The following is a 24631-nucleotide window of genomic DNA, read 5'->3' as shown; positions in this document are numbered from 1 at the left end:
GGGGACATGGGAGGTTAGCCGACCCCACCCCCGACTGAGGTGGCGGGCGGGCCTATTGGGGGCAGGGCCAGCTGGGGGAGGGGCTGTGGGCTGTTGGCCAGCCAGCCCCACCCCCTGGTCAAACTCCTGGTCAAACTCTTGGTCAAGGGAACAATTTCCATATTAGCCTTTTATTATATAGGATACTGGCATTCCAGATAATGCTGCAGTTATATGCGTATTATTTCATTGGAGTTTTGGTGTATGGGGATAGTTTTTTTATAGTATTGGAGAACACTTTATATCAGATGTTAGAAATGGTAAGTTTATGAGGTAAAAAATGCAAAAGAGAAATCTGCCTAAACTTATCAGTAAGAGCTGAACTTTTGGGATTGAGATCATTGAAGAAGTGTGTTCTAAAGCCGCGCTACTCAAACAAAAACGTGCACGTAAATTGCTTAGGATTCTGGTAAAGGGCAAACCCTGGTTCAGTAGGTCTGTGGTGGCGCCTGGGACTCTGCATTTTTTGCCCACAGCCAGGTGATGCTGAGCGGGCTGCTCTGCAGGTTGGCTTTGAGTAGCAAAGTTCTGTATCAGTGAGCTCCCCATGTTTTATGCTGTGAATAAAAATATATTTACTTATAAACTGTGTGAGAACATTATTAGCCAGTTTCCAAGGCATGATGCTCACTTAGGCAAGGACCACAAGGATTGTGGGTATGAACCTTAAGTTTTGATACTTCCAGAGTGGGGGTTTTGTTGTTGTTTTGATTTTTTTTTTTTTTTTTGCCAACTTCATGTCAGATCTGATTAGCTTGCTGTGGTTATATCAAATGGTGTGTCTGAGAAAAATATTATATGAGAAATGGAAAAAACGCCATCAGTTCTACCATTTTCCTGTTCATCCGTGCTTCCATTGTTGTTGGCATGTTTTGCCGTTCTGTGTAAAACTCGTTTCAGGCCCATCCTGTGAGGGCTATTTCAGAAAACACTGAAAATGTAATCCCTACAGCCACTTTCTCAGGTGGGCCCAGGTAAGCTACAACTTGGTACAGACGCTGGAAAGCAAACAGGTGAGGGCCCCGGGGAACTGAGGAAAGCGTGCGAGGACCCTGTGTGCTGTCTGCCACAGGCATCAGTGAGGGTGCCAGTGTCAATCCACCTGGTAAATGTCAGTGACTAGGAACAGCACTGCTCAGGGGTTCTCCCTGCACCCCATTGGGTGTTTTGCTTATCCTCCAGGATGCACAGAACTCATTTGGAAATTAATGTGTTTGGAGAATAAGTAGATTGGTATTTGTTTCAAATTCTCTTTTGTTTGATCATTCCTTGGTTCTTTTACTCACTCATTCAGTGATTGCTGCTCCAGATACCATGGGAGGGGATATTAGTACAGGCTGGAAGGCAGACGCCTCAACAGGTAAATGCCATGTGGTTGTGGTGTGATGGGGAAGACAGAGAATGGAGCCTAACACATCAGAGTGTAAGGAAGTGTTTTTGAAATAAAGGCTAATCTGGAGCTTAAACCCTCTCTTTCCCCCATGAAAGTGGATATCTTCTTATTGTAAATCATTTCATGTTACCATCCATGCGTCTCAAATTGGTAGGGCGGCATCCTGGTTCGGAGGTTCCTGGATTCCAGTTGTCCACCAAGAGTCAATGAATCAAGAGGCTTTGGCTAGAAATAAATGATAAAGATTTATTCAAGGTCTTAGGGTTTGCAAACCGGAAACACTCCTAGGCAGTACCTATAGCGTTCTGCAGAAGAAAGAAAAGCGGGGGTTCTTCGATAAAAAGTATGTTCTCGAGAAGAATCAGTCCCGCATGCCTGGCCTCTGCATTGGTCTGCGAGGCTAAGTCTTTAGAGGATTGGTGGTCTAGGTACTGATGTCAGCAGTCTGAGTACACGAACAGGCTTTCCTTAGACCTTCAGGGGCGATCAGAGGGTCATCTGGAGGTTTGTATCTTCAGGCATTGACACAGGACTGCAAAGTTCAAAAGTTTTACTTTCCAGGCTAGTTAAAACAAGAGTAGCAGCTTAACTGGAGTGACTCCATTTTATTTGTTAGTCCTGTCTGCCACCTATAAACTGCGTGGCCTCAGGCACGGAGCCTGTTTCCTCATCTGTAAAATGGGGATAATTATAGTCTCTAGCTCGTGGAGTTGCTGCGAGGATTAAATGAGTAGAACAGGATCTGAAACTTACTAAGCATGGATGGCTCTAAACCAGTTTTCATCAAAGAAAGTTTTATTGGAAGCCAATTAGAGGCTAATTTAATTTTAGGTCCCCAGTCACAGATAAAGGAGATCAAGATGAGGGCCTTCCCCTTTCAGGGTGAGATCCTGGTCATCTTTAAAAAATTAAGCAAGGTTTTATAAACTAGACACTTACAAAGCTGCATAAATAAACTTAATGGTTTCTCTGCTATTTGGGCAAATTCCAGAAGGAAAATTAGAGAAATGAACAGCCTGTGCTCCAGGCCAGCTCTATATAAGGAGTGAGTTTCCTTGGGGAGAGAATACTTGTTCAGCACTTTACACTTTTGACTTTTTTCCCCAAAATCTTTTAGAGCCATCTAAGAATAGGCTTCTGGCCAGTCATTCAGACACCTGACAGGAAGAAGAGATTCATAACTCAATTTGTAATTGGGGCTTCCAGTCTTGCCAAAAAGCAGAGAATTGACCTTACCCTACGTATTCTAAAAAGCATGGCAGAAATATGAATTAGTTCCTAAGTTATTTTTGGCTTGTATACAGTGTTTTACAAATACAGATTGTCAGTACTTGGAGTAATAAATTGCTATCATCCTGCTCATTTTATAAAAGGGTAATTTGGAACATCGGTACTTCAGTCAGTGCTTCTGTTGTTGGAAACGGAATGCTACACCAAACTGGCCGTGTTTCTGACTGGTGTCATATTTCTTATGATCTTGGGATATCCCTGACACAGTATCTCATAACAGAGGATTATCTGGAGTAGAAGCATGTTCACCTATGTCATCATTTCTCTGGATATTTGTGGCATTTGCTCAGTGAAATAATTCTCTAGGTTAATACCTCTTCTAAATGGGTGAGGTCAGCATCAACTGTGTTTGCCAGAGGAGATTTATGCATCAACTGCCAGGGTCATGAGCACAAAACTACTGTTTGAGAGGAAACTCATAGATTAGAATGTAAATTAATTTACTGAGGAATGTCTAGGGAGAAGATGCACATAAAGGAATAATTTCATAAACACAGCATGAGATTGTGTTTCCTATTGTATGTCCCATAGGACATACTCAAGGTGTTCTCCAGAGAAAGGCTTTCATGATCAAAATGCATTGGGGCAGCATCTCAGACTTTTATTTTATTTTTAATATATTTTATTGATTTTTTTATAGAGAGGAAGGGAGAGGGATAGAGAGTTAGAAACATCGATGAGAGAGAAACATCAATCAGCTGCCTCCTGCACACACCCTACTGGGTATGTGCCCACAACCAAGGTACATGCCCTTGACTGGAATCGAGCCTGGGACCCTTCAGTCCGCAGGTCAACGCTCTATCCACTGAGCCAAACCAGTTAGGGCCATCTCAGACTTTTTAATCTGAGGACCTCTTTCCACTCTTAGAAATTATTGAGGATCCCAAATAGCATTAGTTTATGTGGGTTACATCTATTAATAATACCATTTTAGACATTAGAACTGAAAAATTATACAGGCATTAATTTATTTAAAATTTACTTAATTATTTAATTTTTTATTTTAACTATTATATATAATTAAGAATTTATTTAATTATTAAAATTATTTTAAAATAAACTTCTTACATGCTAGCATAAATACTATTTTTGTGAAAAAACAAAACAAAACAAAAACAAAACTATATTTTCCAAAACAATTTAGTGATGAGAGGCATCGTTTTGTTGGCAGTGATAATGACACCAGGTGTTAGGCTGGTGGAGTCAGATCCGACTTTGGTTCAGCACCTTGGTACCTGAGTTCTGGCTAAGAAAGAATTCAAAGTCAAGACTCAAACTATAAGAGAAACTTTATTTAGAAAGTCACAGAGGTGGAGAAGTGAGTCATAAAAGATATGGGCTTAGGAAACAAGTTACAGAGGCAAAGAAGGGTCCCTTGGAGCTTAGGAAAGAGAAGGGTAAAGATAACACGCTTGGAGGGAATGGGTGGGGCGGGGAAAGGCTCTGGCGCATACTCCAAAGAGGAAGAGTGCACAGGGTTCTCTGTCCTAGGGCTTTTAAGGGTGGGAATGTTAGAGGAGGTTTCAGGGCAGGATCTTAATAGAATATTCATCCGGTTTCCAGGTGTGTCCTTCCAGGGTCCTGGTCTCCACTGATTGGTCGGTCCCAGGGCAGGGAGTCATTGGTCAATGCAGCTGGTCCTGATGTCTGCCATGGCTTTGCTAATCTGGTTTTGCTGCTTGTCTGGGCCTGGAGCTGAAACACAACTGAGGCCTAGATGTTATCTCTAGGGGTTAATGCTTTAGGAAGTGGTTGTACAAGGGCCACTCTTTGGCCCCTTGTTTCTCCTCCAAGGGGGTCTACCACATGACTAGCAATGTGCCAGAGGAGGAAAGCTCAGGGGAGGGTCTGAACTGCATGACCAGTGAGTGATAGGCTAGGGGAGGAAAGATTACTCTGGGGGCAAGGTATTTATTTTCCCAGTTGCTAGGCACCCAGGGTTTTCTGTCCTGGTGACCTGTACCTGGCCTATCATCCTTGTGTTGCCGCTGGAAATAGGATTCTTCCACGGAGTTGAAGGACAAGCATTTCGGTGACCCACACATGGGAGGATATGAGCAATTGTGGTAAGGTTTATTGGAGCAAAAGCAAAGGACTGCCTCCAGGTGTCCAATGTCTCATTCACGACCAGGTGGCTCAGCTCCATCTCACTGTGGGAGAAGGCTAACCTCTGGGGCGGCAAGCCCACACTTGTCCTCACCAAGCCCAGGAGGACCAGGGCCCAGACATGCTGTGCCATTACCGGGCATTGGCACCCGAAGCTCTGGTAGTCTAGCTTCGTCTCTGTCCCCTGTCTGGCTAGCTTAGTCTCTGTTTTCATCCCGTGGTGCTGTGCTTTGGCTGGAGCTTGGGCCCGAGTGGCTGCCATGCCCGAGTGGCTGCCATACCCAGGCCTGCACTGCTGCTGTGGAGAGAGAGCATGCGAATGAACTAAGGAATGAACAAATCCAGAGCCTTTGTTAAGCTTTGTTTATATCTTCTTGGGGTTGGGAAGGGGTAAGCTTGCTTTTGCACTAGCCAGTCTCTTTCCTGGCTCTTTTCTGGCTTGTGTTGGGCCCTCCCCGTGCACCATCTTGGCTTCTATTGTGCGTGTGCCCAGCTAGAGGAATTTCCCTGTTGTTTTCTCCCTACCTCCCCACCCCCAATCCTGGCTACCCCGTCTGTTGTCCCCAGGGAGATGAGAAAGCTGATTCTTCCTGCCCTCTTGCAGAGGACACAGCTGTCCCCTGGGGAGACTGTGAATGCTACAGCTTCCTAGTTGATCAGGCTTAATGTTTGATTCTGTTTGCTCCATTTCTTTATTAATAACTGACTAGCTACCTACGCTCACACTTGCTCTGCTCATGCCTGTCTAACTGCCTACCACAGTTTTACTTTTTGGGGGCCATCGCTCTTTAATGTATAGATCAATAGACAACTAGTGGATTCTCAGCTACTGCTACATTCTTTGTGATAGGTTGTTTTGACTGAGTATATGAGTAAGTTTGGCATCACACAGATACATAGTAGGGAAATGGAGAAGTATTTTATAGCCTTTTTAGAAAATTGTGGATATTTTTCTTTAGCACTTGTCGCAAAACTCCACAAGTGGTAGTTTCTTAAAGGTTTGTTACAATATGAATTCTGCAACCGTATCTAAGTGTTACCGGAGAAAATAGGTTCTCCCGCGAAAGTACTTTTTGTTATTTTAAAACTCCTTAGTCTCTCTTGTACTTCAACGAATCTTTTAAGCACGTGAAGGAAACTAAAGTTTTGCTACCCTGCAATGGCCTTTTGGAGATATTTGTTTTAAGCTGTTTATTAAGAAACAAGATTCAGGAAAAACCTTTGACTCTCCCTGCTTTGCTGCCCAAGAGATTCAGACAGAAAAACCTATTTCAGGGAGGAGAGCTTAGGATGCCACCTTTGCCTAATTTGAATTATGTATGATAAATAAGAGGGCTTCAGGCCGGGGCCTGTTAGCTAGATACCCCTGTGTCCCATTGTTTCTGAGTTGCTAAGCAAGAATTTTCCTGCCATGTTTGTTTTGTTCCTCGGCAACTAACTGTAAATCACCCCTTCTCACTTCTTGAATCTAATACACTGCCCTCTTTCTCCTTTGTCCAAAAATGTCATATATACCTAACGATGCCTCCCTGTTTTTGGAATTTTCATGCTTCTGTGCATTCCCCATGTGCATGCGTCTTATCAGTGGGGAGCTCTCTAGTCCCCATCTATTGCTGGTGGAAATGGGGTTCTTGTGTTGTTACAAGAAAATGAATTTTCTGAGACTCTCACGGGAGAATGAGTGATATTTATTTGTGTGGGATTAGACCCCCGAGTTGCCAAGGTCCCATTTCCCTCTGCCCTGCCAAGGACGAAGTCCAGCTGTGCCTTCAGCAGAGCTAGGATTAAAGCCGTTGCCTAAAGTTTCTGTTCCATATTTGCATGGTCTAATCAAGCATCAGGCTAGTTTAGTTTGTGTTCCCAGCTATAGTCCTAAAGTCCATTCATTGCATGTGGGGTCCACAGGGACACATGGCTATGGAGGGAACACAGGCAGGAGCAAAGCCAGAGGAACAAGAGAGCCACATGAGCCAAAAGCGTGAGAATTCCTTTGTCTGGGGGATTATGTATTCCCAAATTTTCATGGGCTTGCAGTGGCCCCACCTCCTCTAGCCAGTTAGCTTTAGGTTAGACAGACAGGCATGTTCCCTATGTCACCCCAAATTTACTGTGCATGCGTCCATCTCCCCTTTATCCAGGCCCTTCCCCAGTGACCTGCAGGGATGGACTGGTGGTTCCCTGGGAGTGTGATATTGCAGCTCCCTGCTGAAGCTGCCCCGATGGCTATGCTTCTAATGTCTGCCTCCCTTTTGCTCCTTTCCTAGTATAAATAACTAGCTAATTACAACATTAACAATTGTACTAGACACTTTATTTTCTCTTGTTAGCTGTCTTTATTAATTTGATAATTAGCCGAGCTGAAAAAATTCAGAAGGTGGGAGAAAAAAATCGACTAGGGCGAACCAGTGCGTTCTTACACGAGGCCCTGTAAGTATGCCATGTCGTCTTTCTCAGCAACTGTACTAGCCTCTCTGGATTTGGTTACGTTGTGTATTAAACAAAAAGGTGGCCTAAAGTTATTTTCCTGTGATTAACAGAATTAATACTTCAGTCCCCTACTAATACATAAAAAGCAGAGTTGCTTTGGCTGAGTCTTATGATTTAACTTAAAAATTGCTTGGAATTTAATTGTAGATTGTAGCTTTGTTTCAGTTACATTTTACACGTTACTGATTTGTCTTTAATAATTCTCCATCTGCTTGGAATTTTAAGTTAGTGACTTAAAATATGCTCCACTTATTTTAGGGTTTTCAGTAGAGTCTGGCTTCAGTTGGGCCTCTTACTCGGCTGTTATATTTGCTGGCTCATTACTTTCTTTCTTTGCTGAAGTGAAATCGAGATTATAACACTGAGCCGGGGCGTTTTGTCCTTGAGGATGATGATTCGGAAGTACACAGTATTACTTTTAAGTTATTTTTATTTATTGCCCTTTCTGTATTTGGTCTTCATAATTTCTAAATACCAGACATTGTTATTATTATTATTGGGTACTCGGGCAGTGGTTTTGGGAAGGTTTGTTGTACTGGCTTTGGAAGACTTTTAAATCTGTGTTCAATTCCCACTGGGCATCTTGGACCCCATTCTGGTTTATTATGTTTTATGGGGTCCCAGCTATGACTCAGTGCACAGTTGCATGGGACAGTGTATCCGTGTCTGCTAATCAACACTTGACCGTGTATCGTGCTAGACAGAAGTCGGTTGCTGGTTACAAGGGTTGGCAGGCATTCTTCTCCATCTATAAAAAGAATGTCCTGAGCTGCATGAACTCTGAAGTATTTACTGGAAGGTTTGGGTTCGTGGCACTGGATGGATTATGTAATTTATTTTTGACTTTGAAAAATGAGTCTGAGGGCTTCAGAAGCATTCACCTAACATTAGGTGATTAGAAAAAAAAATTTAAAAGTCTTTATTTTTTCAATACCTATCATGTTAAATAGCTTTGCATTTTTTCATCAAATGCTTTGAGTTTGATAATTATTTTAAAATATAAATCTGTTCCTAAGAATAGACTTTATAAGTAGCTGGAATCTAGAGTTGATTTGTATCTTAAATGGATTGATTGGTGGCCTAGACCCTTGCAGTGGTGGCTGGTATGAGTTGAGATGGGCTGTAAGAGCCAAAACAGTGGGTTGAGAGGACTTAGTCGAAAAATAAAAAGTAAACTATCTCAGTAGTTTTTTTTTAAAAAAATATATTTTTATTGGTCTCAGAGTGGAAGGGAGAGGGGGAGAGAGAGAGAGAGAGAGAGAGAGAGAGAGAGAGAGAGAGAGAGAGAGAGAGAGAAAGAGAGAAAGAGAGAGAAACATCAATGATGAGAGAGAACCACCGACCAGCTGCCTCCCGCACACTCCCCACCAGGGATCGAGCCCGCAACCTGGGCATGTGTCCCCGACCAGAATCGAACCCGGGACCCTTCAGTCCGCAGGCCGACACTCTATCCACAGAGCCAAACCAGCCAGGGCAGTAGTTTTCTATATTGATTACATGTTGCAATGATAAGCTTTTGGCTATATTAGGCTAAATAAAATATAACACTAAAATTAATTTCACCTGTTTCATTTTACTTTCTCTAATGTGCCAAGTAGGACATTTTAAATTTCATATACAGTGTGTATCTTCTTCTTCTTCTTCTTTTTTTTTTTTTTTAAAATATATTTTATTGATATTTTACAGAGAGGAAGAGAGAGGGATAGAGAGCCAGAAACATCGATGAGAGAGAAACATCGATCAGCTGCCTCCTGCACACCTCCCCCTGGAGATGTGCCCGCAACCAAGGTACATGCCCTTGACCGGAATCGAACCCGGGACCCTTCAGTCCGCAGGCCGACGCTCCATCCACTGAGCCAAACCGGCCTCGGCTGTATCTTCTTTCTACCAATAGCCCTGGACGAGACTAGCTACCTAAGAAGTATTTCCGGAAATAATCTGAACATTCATCTGAGTGATTCCAGGTTTCTCCCTTTTCTTTGCTGTCTTCTATTTGTTAACGATAGAATTTTTTGCTCTAAGTTCCTCTGAAAAGATCGCGTGCAAAAGTTCAACCTGTTTTTAATTCCAGATGTGTAATGCAGTGGACAAGAGCCGTGAGGGCTGCTGGTTTGGGATATACTGAAGCAGATAAATTTCTTGTTTCCAGTTTTTCTCTTTTATAATACTTTTCCTCCCTTTGAATGCTCAGGCATCTAATCCCAAGAACTGTGGCCTGAGTCTGAACCCACAACTAGAGCAGGCCAAGCTGGGGCTGGCCTGGCTCTGAGAAGGCCTCAGAAGAGGCTGGATTGGGGGTAGCGCTAGGGGGAGGAGCCTGATGCAGGACACCCAAGAAAAGAGGTGGAGTGTGATCGCTGATGTGCTACTGTGTCTGATTTAGCACCTTAAATGTGACTTCATAGCAGCCGGGTCCTGCAGGAGCACTTTCCTGTTCGCTTCAGTGCCGGTGGTGCATGGGGAGCCGTCATTTCTGGTGGTTGAGTGATGTAGGTATTTGTAATGTTGCAGATTTTACATGAATTCCTTGTTGAAATGCTACCAATGTGTCACATGCATGGCTGAGCACCAGGGTACAAAATCAAATAAGGCATGATTGCCCCCTCTTAGAAGTGTTCCGATGTTTTATATGCTAAATATAGTTTCTGAATGCTGCACTGCAGGCGTTAGCAAACATCTGTAAGCTATGGAAGAGGAAATCTGGAGGAACGGGAGGAGGCATAGTGTGAGTGCTGCAGTTACTTAAAAAACTGCCATGTCAGATACATGCAAAAGAATGAAACTAGATCACCAACTTACACCATATGCAAAAATAAACTCAAAATGGATGAAGGACTTAAAACGTAAGACAGGAAACCATAAAAATCTTAGAAGAATCCATAGGCAACAAAATATCAGACATATGTCGTAGCAATATCTTTACTGATACAGCTACTAGGACAATAGAGACTAAGGAGAAAATAAGCAAATGGGACTACATCAAAATAAAAAGCTTCTGCACAGCAAAAGAAACCATCAACAAAACAACAAGAAAGCCCACTGCATGGGAGAACATATTTGCCAATGCTATTTCAGATAAGGGTTTCATCTCCAAAATTTATAGGGAACTCATACAACTTAACAAAAGGAAGATAAGTGATCCAATCAAAAAATGGGCAAAGGACCTAAATAGACACTTTTTGAAAGAGGACATACAGAAGGCCGAGAGACATATGAAAACATGCTCAAAGTCACTAATAATCTGAAAGATGCAAATCAAAGCAACAATGAGGTACCATCTCACACCTGTCAGAATGGCTGTCATCAACAAATCAATAAACGACAAGTGCTGGCTAGGATGTGGAGAAAAAGGAACCCTTCTGCATTGCTGGTGGGAATGCAGACTGGTGCAGCCACTGTGGAAAAGAGTATGGAGTTTTCTCAAAAAATTAAAGGTGGAACTCCCATTTGACTCAGTAATCCCACTTCTAGGAATATATCCTAGGAAATCAGAAACACCAATCAGAAAGGACATATACACCCCTATGTTCACAGCAGCACAATTTACAATAGCTAAGATTTGGAAACAGCCTAAATGCCCATCAGCAGATGAGTGGATTAAAAAACTGTGGTACAGCCCTAACCGGTTTAGCTCAGTGGATAGAGCTTCGGCCTGTGGACTGAAGGGTCCCAGGTTCAATTCCGGTCAAGGGCATGTACCTTGTTTGCGGGCACATCCCCAGTAGGAGGTGTGCAGAGGCAGCTGATAGATGTTTCTCTCCCATCGATGTTTCTAACTCTATATTCCTCTCCCTTCCTCTCTGTAAAAAATCAATAAAATATATTTAAAAAAAAAAAACCCTGGCACATCTACACCAAGCATGTCAAACTCAAAGGCTAACACAGGCCAAATAAACGAGGCATGTGGCCTGCAGGCCGCCAGTTTGACATGCTTGATACAATGGAATATTATGCTGCTGTAAAAAAGAAGAAATCTTAATTTGCAACAGCATGGAAGGACCTGGAGAGCATTATGCTAAGCGAAATAAGCCAGTTGCAGAAAGATAAATATCTCATGATTGCACTCATTTGTGGAATATAATGAACAACATAAACTGATGAACAAAAATAGATCCAGAGCCCTAACCGGTTTGGCCCAGTGGATAGAGCATCAGCCTGTGGACTCAAGGGTCCCAGGTTCGATTCTGGTCAAGGGCATGTACCTTGGTTGCGGGCACATCCCCAGTAGGGGGTGTGCAGGAAGCAGCTGATAGATGTTTCTCTCTCATCGATGTTTCTAACTCTCTCTTCCTCTCCCTTTCTCTCTGTAAAAAATCAATAAAATATATTTAAAAAAAATAGATCCAGAACATAGAAGCATCAAACAGACCAACCAACCTCAGAGGGAAGGCAGGGGAGTGGGGAGGCTAAGAGATAAAACAAAAACAAAAAACAAAAACAAAAACACTGCCATGTACAAAAAGTAATGGACAAATTATGAATTACTCCAGAGGGCAGACTCTTCTTAACAATGATTTGGGACTTTTCTTAACAATGATAGCCATTTGGACAATGGACTTGGATGATCTTGTCTCAAGCTGGTTTTACCTGAAAATTCATCTTCCTTGTTTCCACATTTCCCACTATGAAGAACGAACTTCCTGACAACTGAGTTGCTCTTAATTCTATTTTACATTGAAGTGAAGTTGTTCCCTGTAATGTCTAGCTGTTTGTCATAGATCTGTCTTCTAGAGGACTGGCCCTGAATAAATGTAATGCATTTTCCACGGGACATCTGAGTGGGTTTTAAAGACCTGCTATGGGTTTTCCAGGCCAGTGAGTTGGGTGCAGATTGAACGGACGTACTAAGTAGAGGACATAGCACATGCTGAGCCATAGCAGGACAGGGGGTTTGGAGATGTCCACTGTGGCTGGGGATGCTGTGATTAAGGTTTTGCAAATTGTATGGTCAGAGATAAGACGGAAAGAAAAGGCGGGGACCAGAATTTAGAGGGCTTTGTATGCCTTGCTAAGGGGAGTAGGTATTCTCCGTAAGAAGGTTTCTATTAGAACCATTGATGAGGGAAGTGAAATAAGATTTATTTTTAGATTTTGGAGTGAAGGATGGAGTAGAAGAATGAGACACCGATGAGGCAGACCAGTTAGGAGGCTATAGAAGTAGCCAGGGTGAAAACTCAAGAAGCATCTTGATCCGAAGTATAATATGAAGTGGCTTATTCTCACTGAACCCATATGATGTCTTCTGACCACTTCCAGAGGGGTTTAAATAGTTTCTTTGTTGGTCTCTAATGGAAAAGAAAGTCAGTCAGATTTCAATTTCCTGTCCCATTGCTGCTGATCTAATTGGTTCCCAAGGAATGATCTGAAAAATAAAATAGAAACAAATTCTTAATCTGGTTCTGCCTTGTCTTCTAAAAAGTATATCCTCATACCTCCCATCTTAAACACAAATCCTTCCCTGACCCCATTTCCCATTCCAGCTCCCTTCCGGTACTGGACCGATTTTCTGCTCTATTTTTCAAGAGCTGCCACAGTGGTTACCTTCACTTGCACTCATCCATTTTCTCCTCGGTTTACCAGTTGGGCTTCTGTCCTGATCATTTCACTAAAATGGCTCCAGCTCGTGAGATCGGCGACCCCTTCTCTGCATTTCTCCCATCCAGTTTCCCAGCCGCTTTCGGCATAGTTGGAGAGAAAGTGTTTCTTCTATCTTAAAACACTCTCTTCTCCTGGCTTTTGGAAACCCACAGCCTCCTGCTTTCCCTTCTGTTTCAGTAGTGGTTTCTACCCAGTCTCCTTTATCTTTCCTCTTCTCAGTTCTGAGTTTTCTGTCCCCCAGGTATTGGTCTTCTGCATTTCTCGTTGAGATACCATTTCCAGAGGAACTTATATCATTACATACCAGCTACTCAACGGTGACTCCGAAAAGCTATCTATTACTTCGAACTCACCCAGGATTTCCAGACTTGTCTATCCAACTGCCAACCTGACTTTCTACTTGTTTGTTGAATAGGCATCTCAAAGTCAACATGGTTAAAATAGAACCCTCGGATTTACTCCCCATCAACCTGTTAGCTTTCCCAGTCTTTTGCATCTCTAATATGGCAGTGACAGTTGCTATAGCCAAAATCTAGGATCATCTTAGATATTTCACTTTTCTTCACACTCTCATTCAAATTATTCAAGACACTTTCCAAATCTGCCACTTCTCTTATTCCACTTCTAATCCTGAGTCCCCTCCTGGACTCTTCAGTACTTCCTGGCTGTTTTCCTTCTTCTTCTCTCCACTAAGAAAGCATCCAGAACCTTCTTTAGACACTTATCAATTCATGCCACTCCCCTGCTCAAAACCTCTCTAGTGACTTCCCCCTGTTCTTAGACTAAATTTCTGTGTCATTGCTGGGACTCGCCATGTGGACCTCGTTTCCACACATGCTTTCCCGTGCTCTGTGGACCTCAGTGCTCTGTGGTGTATCTATTACTAAAACATGACAACCTCGTTCTTCACACGGGTCTTTGCATTTGTTGTTGCCTCTGCCTGGAAGGCTCCGCTCCCAGCTCTTCAAGTGGCTCTTTCCTTAGATCGTTATGAACTCAGTTTGAACCTCATCTTCTGGCCACCAGTTAACAGTACCCTCACACCAATCACCCTCACTTCATCTGGTTTTAATTTCTTCATACCACTTACCACTATCTGAAGTTATCTTGTTTGTTCATATGCTTCCTTGTCTACCATCTCCCCTCCTGCCTGAGTAACAAGAGAGTAGGGCCCTTGCCTGTCTCGCTCATTGACAGACCTCGGTACCCAGAACATGCCTGGTGCATAGTGGGTGCTTCCTGAATGAGTAAATGTTACCTTTTGTATGCATTCTTAGGGATGTGTTTCTCCTCCTCCTACCCTCCAATCTCATCTAGAAACTCCCTATGCAGCCATATTAGTTTATTTTCTTGTTTGTCTTTTCCTTCCTCATCAGGACACATTTCTCTTGCTCTGGCAGGATTTTATTCTTAGATATCTCTCTTCTTCCCTCCCTCTTGAGCTTCTTTCCCCTTAAGAGTTTTTGTTCATAAGATAATATGCATTGGCTCTCATCTCTTTGAAATCTACACACTTCTCCTTGGTTTTTACGAACATAAAATTTTCCTGGAAGTTTTGGTGATAGTGGTGGGAAAGGTCTCATGAATGTTTGAGCAGCCTTTACTCTTGAGAATCTCTTTCATATGTATAAATTAAATTCTTTCAGCTGTGACATGAGTCCATTTTTTTGCATCTATCTTTTCTTTTTCCAAAACAAATACCTTTTCTCATTATAGAAGCATTTATGCTGAATGTAAAAAAATATTAGTACAAAGGTGTTAATATGAAAAGTTTTACCTTAATTCCTACTTCTAGAGAGAAACCAATATGAACAGAATGGTGTGTATCCTTACAGATTGTATTCTTTTATTATATAAACAAATGTTTCTATATATAATCAATTCATATATTCATTTCTACCATTTCTGTTTTAACTCAGCCCTATGCTTCTCAAAATTAAATATATATTTATATTATATAATAACTAGAGGCCCAGTGCATGAAAATTCATGCACTGGAGGGGGGGTCCCTCAGCCCGGCCTGCCCTCTCTCACAGTCCGGGAGCCCTCAGGGATGGAAGACGACCCGGCGATCAGGGTAAGGCAATGCCCTCATCACACCTCTGCTGCCGCCATCTTTGTGATGGTGTGACAGTCAATTTGCATATTCCCTCTTTATTAGATAGGATTGGTTAATATTAATATATAACATATTAATTAAATATATTAATGCAAATAAATATAGCCCTACATATTTATAAAGTAGAAATAAATACATATATAGATATAGTTATATGTATGGATATGTTTTAGACGTTCTTTATGGTAGTCAAGGTGTATCCTTTTGAGAAATTGCAATTATATGCAGCAGGGAGAAAGGAAGGGTGAGTTTCAGGATGACCTTAGAGCTGCTCTTGGATGGCAGCACCATCTTTGTTCAGCTTTGAACCATTTGGTTATGAAAAGAGAGGTTGGTCAAGATGGGTTGGAAGTGACTCAGGGATGTCCGATCTGTTTAGCAAAACAAACAAGCAAGATTTGAGAGCAACAAAAGCCAAAATAAGCAAGTGGGACTACATCAAACTAAAAATCTTCTGCAAAGCCAAGGGAACCATACACAAAATGAAAAGGCAACCTATGGAATGGGAGAAAATATTTGCAAATCATATATCAGATAGGGAGTGACTATTTAAAATTTATAAAGAACTCATACAACTCAATAGCCGAAAAATTTTTTTGATTTAAAGAATGGGCATTTAAATAGACACTTTTCCAAAGAAGTGATACAGATGGCCAACATATAAAAAAAAGGTGCTAAAAAAAAAGAAATGAAAACATGCTCAATATCACTGATCATAGGGACATGCAAATCAAACATGAGGTATCACTTCATACCTGTTAGAATGGCTGTTCTCAAAAAGACAAGATATAACAAGTGTTGGTGAGGATGTAGAGAAAAGGAAACCCTTATCCACTATTGGTAGGAAGTAAATTGGTGCCAACACTATGGAAAACAGTATAGAGTTTTCTCAAAAAAGTAGGAATAGAGCTACCAGATGATCCAGAATCCCATTTCTGATATACACTGAGTGGCCAGATTATTATGATCTCTGAACGCATAATAATCTGGCCACTCAGTGTGTGTGTGTGTGTGTGTGTGTGTGTGTGTGTGTGTGTGTGTGTGTGTGTATTAGAGGCCTGGTGCATGAATTCGTGCATCGGTGGGGTCCGGCCAGCCTGGCCAGGGGGAGGGGACATGGGCGGTTGGCTGGCCTGCCTGCTGGTTGAACTCCTGGTCGAGGGGACAATTTGCATATTAGCCTTTTATTATATAGGATATACACTGAGTGGCCAGATTATTATGCGTTCAGAGATCATAATAACCTGGCCACTCAATGTATATCCAAAAGAAATGACAACAGGATTTTGAAGAGATATCTGCACCCCCAGGATCATTGTAGCCAAGACAATAGCCAAGACATGGGAACAACCCAAGTATCTATCCATCACCAGATGAATGGACAAAGAAGTGGTATATGTATACAGTGGAATTCAGTTACAAGAAAGAAGAAAATGCTGCCATTTGTGACAGCATGGCTGGACTTTGAGGGTATGCTAAGTGAGATGTCAGACCCAGAAAGACAAATATCATATAATATCACTTCTATATGGAATCTTAAAAGCCAAAATCATAGAAACAGAGTAGAATGGTGGTTACCAGGGGCCGGGCGTGGGAGAAATGAGGAGGTGTTGGTCAAAGAGCATAAACTTTCACTTACAAGATGAATAAGTTCTGGGGACCTAGTATACTGCACGGTGATTAGAGTTAATTATACTGTATTATATACTTGAAAGGTGGTAAAGAGTGGATCTTAAATGTTCTCACCGCAAAAGAGCAATGTAATTATATGGTGAGTTGGAGGTGTTAACGACCACTAAGGTGGTAATCATTTCACAATACAGTATATAAGTGAGTCAAATCAACACCTTGTGCACCTTAATCTACGCAATGTTATATGTCAATTACATCTCAATAAGCTGGGGAAAAAATACAAGAACAATACAAAAATAAACAAAATAACAGCAACAAAAAATACTTTGGGGAAAGCCTGATTTCAACAGTATGGTGCGTGGAGGCCAAAGTGAAATGCCTATTTTTGATGGCAAACGAGGGAATGACTAATGTCGAAGCACAGGAGGCCTAATAGTTGTTTTTAGCTAGCTGCTATATTGTGTTATGTTGCAGTAGGATGCCTCGCTCCTCCCACCATGGCCTCCCCTTCCCGACATTCTCAAATAGCTGTTACAGTGTACTGCACCTGAGAGGTTGTGTGAATATTATTTGTAGACAACAAAGAAACGGGTCTATGTGGGATGTCTGCACACAGTGAACAGAGAAGGGACAAGTAATAAGAGCGATAAGAGGCAGGACAGGGAAGAGAGCCAGTATTCACTGGGGGCTGAACACGGAGGCAGAGGGAACAGGAGGAGCCATGACTCCCAAGAACCCCTGGAGAATTTGGGATGGATGCTGAGCTTCTCTTTTCCCATGAGAAGAGAGAAATTATTTTCTCATAATTTTGATCCAATTTTTTTTGTCTCTCAAATTACAGAAGGACCCCTGATGCTATCTGGACTATATATGGATGTACCAGAATTTAGCCAGCCCTTATTAATGGTCATTTAGATTTCCGCCACACACCCTTCTTTATTATAGTTTTCTCTGTAATGAGAATCTTGCATGGCTTTGTATCTGCTACAATGCTGCCCTCCTCACAGACTACGCTTATTTTGAAGCTGATCCCCTTGGCAGCAGGTGTGGCTTGGAGCCCATATTTGCCCAGTGCTACTTCCATGATGTTAAATTTCAAACCAGAGATTACACTTTAATTATGATGACATGCCTCAATGGAATTCACAGCTTAAAACAACAACTGGAGAGAAGTCGTACATGCAAGTGAATAAATGTCATTTCCATGGGATTTCCATTCTCCAAGCTTGATTTATGACACACAGACTTCTAAAAATCTGTTCTTGCTTTTCTCCTTCCATGATATTATGGATTTTCCCAGGACTGTTCCTAACAGATGAGGCAACTGCCACTGATTTTTACAATGAAGAATAGAAAAAGGAAGATGGCTTTTTGTTGCAAAGCTGTGATGGCATTTGTGCTTTATGAACAAAACAAAATGACACTAAATTAGATTTTAGGTTTTTCTGTCTTGGCTTTCATGTTTTAAATAGTGAACAAACCAATGTCACCATGGAGTGTTTCTGGCTTTATTTGATCAGTATCCAAAAACGGATGTACAAATGTACACTTTATCAACTAAAAATAAATTATGCTATTTTTTTAAAAAAGATATGCAACATATACTATCTAAATTTTTTTATTGCATTTCTGATATATACAACATTTAAACAGTGTTAATTAGCATACTTGGACGTAATTGTTGAATAACTTTTCCTTAGATGATATTTTACTTCTTTCAAGAAAATGTCAACAACAGGGAGAAAAGACGTGCAAGAAGATGACTCCTATCTGGAGGCTCGAAGACTTATCCCCTCCCCTTTTTTAAAAATTGGAAACGTGCATCTTGGAAATGAAGGGTTCAAAGAAGAAATAACCCAAAGAATTTTAAGATGATAGATTTTAATTTGATCATACAGTTTCTATGCAGTTAACTACTGGGAAAAGAACAACTGCTTATATTTAAGACTCATAAGGTGATCACGTTAAAAAATGCAAATGCAGCCCGGCCAGCGTTGCTCAGTGGTTGAGCAATGACCTATGAACCAGAAAGTCATGGTTTGATTCCTGGTCAGGGCACATGCCTGGGTTGTGGGCTTGATCCCCAGTGTGGGGTGTGCAGGAGGCAGCCAATCAGTGATTCTCTCTTATCACTGATGTTTCTATCTCTCTCTCCCTCTCCCTTCCTCTCTGAAAAAAAGAAAAAAATACACACACACACACACACACACACACTCACTGAGTGGCCAGATTATTATGATCTCTGAACGCATAATAATCTGGCCACTCATTGTATATCCTATATAATAAAAGGCTAATATGCAAATTGTCCCCTCAACCAGGAGTTCGACCATGTCCCCTCCCCCTGGCCAGGCTGGCTGGACCCCACCAATGCACGAATTCATGCACCGGGTCTCTAATATATTGCATGGCCAGATTATTATGCATTCAGAGATCATAATATATGAATGAGTTGGTTTCTGACCTTAACTGGCTGCCTGAGTTGGGAACCAATAGGATTAGGGGCAAACTTGAGGGAGAGGAGCGGATGACTTCCATTTGGGGTATTGGAGTTGTTTAGGGGATGTTCCCTGAGCTTCAGCTCAGATCAGTCAAGGCTGGAGGTATGTACAGAGCATGTACTTGGTGGTCAGAACTATGAGGGTGGTTGACAGTATCCATGGAGAAAGGAACATGAGCATTTGAGGAGCTGGGCAGGGACGGGGGAGTCCAAAGGAATATGGAGATAGAAGGAGACCCACAAGACAGCAGTGTCTCAGCATCCAAGGCACTACACAGTTTCAAGAATGAAGACAAGGATAGCAGTGTCAGGAGCAGTGATGACGCTTGTAAAAATCTAGCTGACAAATGCTCCTTACATTTGGCCCTGTGGGTGGTACTCACATGGGGACCTTTGTTTCAGGGGAGTAGCTGGGGGTGGATGCCGGATGTCATTGAGGAGTGAATGAACCGCAAAGCATAGAGATGCCATTGTGACTTCTAACCGGCCCCATTATATATACATATATAGGTAGATAACGTCTTCATGATGCCTGACTTAGTTTTTTCCTCTTTTTATTTCTATTCAAGCCCATCCATTTTCCGGTTTCTACCTCCCCTACTTTTTGACCTTAAACACAATAACTGCAGCTCATTTGCATGATTCTGTAATTTACAAAATGCTTTCGCATGTGTCACTGTCCTTAGTATGCTTATCCACGCACCCTTTGGTATTATAACTAATTGACAGTTGTTTAGAATAGCGGTTCAGACACATAGGATCTTAGGTGCATTGTAATGTAATTCCCCTTTTGATATTGAAGAAACTGAGGCTCAGAAAGAGAGGTAGTGTCTTATGTCAAATTTCACTGCTGTGTGGTGGACTGTATGGCGCCTGGTCCGTCTTTCCCACGTGGTGTCTTGTGTTCCCTGTTTGCACTGGGAGGCTTTATTCTTGCCCAAGCAGTGACCAGTTCTGACAGCCTCTTTCAGAGCTTGTATGTATAGATGCTTCTTGCATGAATCCAATCCTATCTGTAGGTGGAGGGAAAAAGAAACACTATTTAAAAATGTATATATTTCGCCGAAACCGGTTTGGCTCAGTGGATAGAGCGTCGGCCTGTGGACTGAAAGGTTTCAGGTTTGATTCCGGTCAAGGGCACATACCTTGGTTGCAGGCACATCCCCAGTAGGAGGTGTGCAGGAGGCAGCTGATCGATGTTTCTCTCTCATCAATGTTTCTCTCTATCCCTCTCCCTTCCTCTCTGTAAAATATCAATAAAATATATTAAAAAAAATAAAAATGTATATATTTCTTCTGATTATAAAAATGACATAATAATTGCAGACAGTTTGGAAATATATAGAAACAAATAGTAAAGAAGACAGAAACATCCTTTAATTATCCACTTGGAGATAATTATTTTTGTGAAAGTTTAAAATAAATGAACCAACTGCTATATTATTCTCTATTAGAAAAGATCAAAGTAGTTTGGTGTCAATCTAGTCTGTAAAACAAAAGGGAGAAATTGGCCCTAAAAGTCTCCCCATAAACATACCTCTAATATGTTTAAATTGCTCAATTTGATTACTGCAGATTTATGTCTTTCTGTCTGGAGGACATTTATCCTACAGAATTTGCCAGATGGTGCCCTGCGATGGCTCCTCTCATTATCCATCATCATTAGAAGGAAATGCTTCATAAATCTTCCTGCATTAAATTTAAATTACTTGGAAGGAATGTCTGTGCTTTGGAAGCAAGGTACCATGTGAGGAAACATACAGGGAGACCTCTCTAGGGAAGATGGTGAAATCTAGCAGTAAACACTATTATCTAAACTCTACTGCCAGAGGCAGAGGTGATGTAAGTGACATGGGGGTGGGGTGGGGGTGGGGTCTGTTCCAGGACATCGGTTCTCTCTCTTTGTGCCTCCAAAGGGTGCTCTCTTCTTCCCATCTCTGTAGGTCAGGTTGGCGTCTAAATGCGTTAGCACTGCTTTCCAGGGCTGCTAAAGTCATACAGCACTTGTGTCCAAGTTAGAAAAAGGTACCCCTTCCTTCCTCTGGGAGGAGAAGCCATGGTCTACAACAAGCATGTCAAACTCGTGGCCCGCAGGACGCATGTGGCCCACACGAATGTTTTTGCGGCCCAGCCAATAATAACGATAGATATGTAAGAAACGTTTTAGTCCTAACCGGTTTGGCTCAGTGGATAGAGCATCAGCCTGTGGACTGAAGTGTCCCAGGTTCGATTCCGGTCAAGGACATGTACCTTGGTTGCCAGCACATCCCAGTAGGAGGTGTGCAGGAGGCAGCTGATCGATGTTTCTCTCTCATCGATGTTTCTAACTCTCTATCCCTCTCTCTTCCTCTCTGTAAAAAAAAAATCAATAAAATATATTAAAAAAAAGAAACTTTTTAATAAAAGTTTTGTAACTTAATTTTTACAATATCCTGTTACACCTAATTATTAGTAACGGACTACAACGTTCGCTAATGACTGATTACTGTAATCGTGTTGCATTCATTTCCTTTACGCACCTTACATGCAGGCGCACCATTTCTCTCTAATACTAGCAGTGAATATTTTAGCAGCCGATTGCCAGGTCATTAGTTTTGTACTGATTTGTTTCGTTTGTGCAACAGGAGAACAAGAAAAATAGGTTTATTTGCGTTACGCTTATTAATTTGTGCAGTTATTCAGTGTCTGGTAAGTGAATGTTCAAGAAAAAATATTAGTTTTTATTAAAATGTTCTATTATTTTATGTGAACAATTACTCATTTATTTAAGCCCTTTGTATTCAGCATGTCTCTTTCGAAATAAACCTATGTTTCTATGAAAATTGAAGCTTTTTAAAAAAATATATTTTATTGATTTTTAACAGAGAGGAAGGGAGAGGGATAGAGAGTTATAAACATCCATGAGAGAGAAACATCGGTCAGCTGCCTCCTGTACACTCCCCACTGGGAATGTGCCTGCAACCAAGGTACATGCCCTTGACCAAAATCGAACCTGGGACCCTTGAGTCTGCAGGCCGACGCTCTATCCTCTGAGCCAAACCAGTTAGGGCGAAGCTGTTGGGGTTTTTTTGCGGCCCACATAAACTTAAATCTTGTTTATTTGGCCCATGTTAGCCTTCGAGTTTGACATGCTTGGTCTACAATTTGGCCAGCAGTTAGTTCATTCTTCACTTGCTTCCTTGGTCAAGCACCCTTGTTCAGTGAACAACACATCAAACTGTGTCATGGTCCTGGCTCTGCCTTTTTGAGGCTCACTCTTCTCTGGGGATGTGGAGCTGTAGGTATCCTGGATCTAGGTGATGTAGCCCCAATTCTAGGTTGACATGAACCCTGGTTAACGTGGTCCTCAATTCGACACATATTTATTGAGCTATTTCTATCCAAGCTTAGTCCTGATGGAAAGCTACCTGGACCTAGACCCTAGCCCTAGCTTCTCCTTGGCCACAGCCACCACCAGAGACTAGAACTTTCAACAAAGTCCTCTAAGACTCAACTGAATTTATTGGCAGTAATTTTGTCTACAGGTCCTTGAAATATCACTATGTAATTATTAGCAATTATTCAAATTAATACTCTCCTAATATAGTAGGGACACATACAGTCAAGAGACATATCAGCTAGATCTTGCAAAGTTATATGGCCTCATCTAAAACTCTTCTTATTTCTAGTTGTGTGTTGTTATTTTTTTTCATTGAAGTTAAGCTCTACTCTTCTGCTGCTAAAACACCAGTCTATTTTGTCTTTGAGTCTTGGTTTTTAAGCTTACCAGGGCTACTTTGTCTCAAGCTTTTCTTTCTCTTAAGCTATTCCTGAAAAATCTCTCTCTTATTACTATTAATATTTAATTCATATTTTCTTTGGTCTGAGAAGCCAGATTGATGGTGCCAGCTGTACTAGGCATCCCTGGTCTTTGCTTTACAATAATGATGTTTTACACGCAAAACCAGCAATTACATTGTTTTAGATGTGGTGCATGAATTTTTTCATGTTAGAAACAGTCGTGCAGTAGAAATGTAATTTTGTGGAAATAATGTGATGCAGCGTGAAGCTGAGCTGCTTAAATACAAGTTCTTATGTTTTTGTTCAGTTAATGCATCCTCAACAATATTGGTAGACTGAAATTCAGGTCATTATTGTGCTGTCACCAAAACAAAAATGATTGATAGATGGCAAATGAGATTCAAAGCTGTAGTTATAGAGTGACTTACTAGTTTAAGATCTTGGGAAAGGTGCTGAATTTCTCTGTGCCTTAGTTTCCTCATCTGGAAAATGGGGATATTAATAGTGTTACTATCCTGGGTTATTGCAAGGATTAAATAAATACATTAATATGCATAAAGTACTTGCAATAGGGCCTGGCACATAGTTGAAGCTACTAGTATATAAATGTTAGCTATCACAGTACTCTACTGTATGATTATCTTTTGGAAGTCAGACAGAATTTAGGTATGCATTTTTATCAAGTAGTGTTACTTTTTGTAATGCTTTGGCCAGGCTCATTGTGATGAAATCCAACAGTGATAAATACCAAATGTTTAAATGTTTTAAAACACAGTGGTGTTTTTGTTTTGTTTTACAAACTTTTGATAGCAAATTACCCTAGGAGTTTTCCTTCTCAGATGGGATATATCTGTTATCAGTCAAGACATGCTTACTAAATAGAACCTTAATTTTTCTTCCTCTTAGATCTTGTTGTTGGGTCTCTGAGTCTGTTACTCTTCCCCAGTCCCAGTGGAGAGCCCCTCTGCTCCGGTTGCTTTTCACAGTTTGTGTGGAGTCTGTTCTCTCTGTCTCTACTCACCGCAGGAAGGCAGCCAGCCCTCGCGGTGGGGATACCTTTGAAAACGTAGATCTTGATTTTGCAGCTTGTCTGTGTACAATAAGCAGCTAACCTGTGCCAGGTTTCTTCTAGGCTCTTCCTGGCTGAGGAATGACGGCTGACCGCTCTGGTCTGCTGTGTGTGCCTCAGTGGGTGGCCAGAATCTGAGCTAAAATACAGGAAATCCAGCCTTAAGTTACCCCAGTCTTTCCTGTTGCAGAAATAGATGCCGTTATAGCTGAGAGAGTTATGGAAGGGAGAGGGATAGAGAGTTATAAGTTAATTTTCCTTTTCACACCACAGTAGTCATTTTCACAGATAATTTCTTGAAATTCAAGGTTATACGAATTGTAGGCAGGATTATCTGACGCACAGCAAGCTCTTCCTGAAAGGCTTCTAGGCTTGGTTTTGGGAACTGTGGGGAGGAAACAAATTTACTTCTGGACCACTCATCTGAGGCCATCGTTGCCTCTCTTTATCCATCAGTGCTTTAAACTTGTCATGATGAAACTGTAAGATGGCTCAATGGAAAACCACATTCAGTAATTTGTATCTACTTCATCTCTTAAAAATGTTTTTATTAAAGCATCATTGGCATAACACACACTAGTATGTTAGTTTCAGGTGTACAACATAGTGATTCCACAT

At 41.5% G+C, this 24631-nt stretch overlaps 1 protein-coding gene across 4 annotated transcripts in view; it reads left to right on the top strand.

Moving 5' to 3' along the window:
* The window catches only part of TBC1D1 (TBC1 domain family member 1), a 216615-nt gene that overhangs the window by 15537 nt on the left and 176447 nt on the right, over nt 1-24631 (top strand). The gene's annotated exons all lie outside the window — the stretch shown is intronic.

The sequence above is a fragment of the Plecotus auritus genome, assembly GCF_963455305.1.
Source record: "Plecotus auritus genome assembly, chromosome: 1".
In the NCBI taxonomy this organism is placed as follows: Eukaryota; Metazoa; Chordata; class Mammalia; order Chiroptera; family Vespertilionidae; genus Plecotus; species Plecotus auritus.
The sequence above is the reverse complement of the archived record's forward strand: the minus strand, read 5'-3'. Positions and strand labels throughout refer to the sequence as shown.